Raw genomic sequence first — 897 nt, forward strand, 5'->3', positions numbered from 1 at the left:
ATATATATATATATATATATAATGATAATAATAGACTCTCCCGTCGTTAGACGACGTATGTGGGTTCGATGTTTTCTTATCGAACAACCACACAGATGATTTGTTTATAGTGATCAAATATTTGCGTAGACATAGGTTCACTCCCTCCATCAGATTGACATTACTTATACAGGTGCAACTGGGTACCACATGTCAGATGTCGAAACGATTGCAGAGCAACGTGAAATGAAGTGCTATGCTCAAGAACACAACGCAACGCCTGGTCTGGGAATCGAACCCAAAACCTCGCAATCGTGTGTGCAGCACCTTAACACACACACACACACACACACACACATTATTTAATATACACAATACATGTTTTTATGTGCTAGTAACAGTTTCCTACGTTGAGAAATACCTCAAGCATATTCATCAGGCACATTTTCTATATGTTTCCTTCACAATTTGTCACGCTTCTTCTCTCATTCAATTTTTAACTTGTTATAATATGTGGTTTGTGCCAGATGAACATGATTGAGGTATTTCTCAACATTTGAAACTATTAGTAGCACATAAAAATATGTATTGTGTTTATTAAATAATATGTGTCTCTCACAGATGGTGTGCTTTTTTTTTTTAACACTTACGTCGCATTTTAACATACATATTTACCAAAATTGCATTAGAATATCTTAAAATACTAAAGGGTAAATTTATTCAAACACCACGGCTTCCAAACGACGTCGGAATCTTGTGCAACTCTTCTGGACAGTCTCCTTGTTTAAATTGGTGAATGCTACCATAATCCTTGCTCACCTGCGTCCCACGCATAATAATTAAGGGGATTGCAGTCTAGGGAGTTAGGTGGCCAGATGTTAGGGGCGATGTGCTCACAGAACTATGACTGGATTCTCC

Source organism: Octopus bimaculoides, chromosome 1 (genome assembly GCF_001194135.2).
Source record: "Octopus bimaculoides isolate UCB-OBI-ISO-001 chromosome 1, ASM119413v2, whole genome shotgun sequence".
Taxonomy (NCBI): domain Eukaryota; kingdom Metazoa; phylum Mollusca; class Cephalopoda; order Octopoda; family Octopodidae; genus Octopus; species Octopus bimaculoides.